The sequence below is a fragment of the Propithecus coquereli genome, unplaced genomic scaffold (genome assembly GCF_000956105.1).
Source record: "Propithecus coquereli isolate 6110/MARCELLA unplaced genomic scaffold, Pcoq_1.0 Scaffold646, whole genome shotgun sequence".
Lineage (NCBI taxonomy): Eukaryota > Metazoa > Chordata > Mammalia > Primates > Indriidae > Propithecus > Propithecus coquereli.
The window spans coordinates 54,285-54,617 of record NW_012152463.1 but is presented as its reverse complement, the minus strand read 5'-3'; positions in this window follow the sequence as shown (position 1 = coordinate 54,617).

Genomic DNA, 333 nt, shown 5'->3' with positions numbered 1-333 from the left:
CCTCTCCACCTGCCCGGACCCCAGCCGGGCCAGCCCAGCCTGTGTGTGCACTTAGTTTTGCCACCTCCCGGGGCCCTGCCCTGCTGCGCCCCAGAGCCTGAGCGTGTCTGCAGCGGGAGTGGCCAGGGACAGCACAGAAGACCTACTGATTTTGTTGAGAATTCAAGGGGGCCTTGGTGCCCTCTGCCCCACGTGCTCACAACTAATCGTAGTAACAGTAGGTACCGCCTGCATTCATTGAGCACCACTGGGCCACACTGTTCTAAACACCTAACGCATTAACTCCTCTGATCCTCGGGCCCTACGAGGTAGGTGCTATTATTATTCCCATTT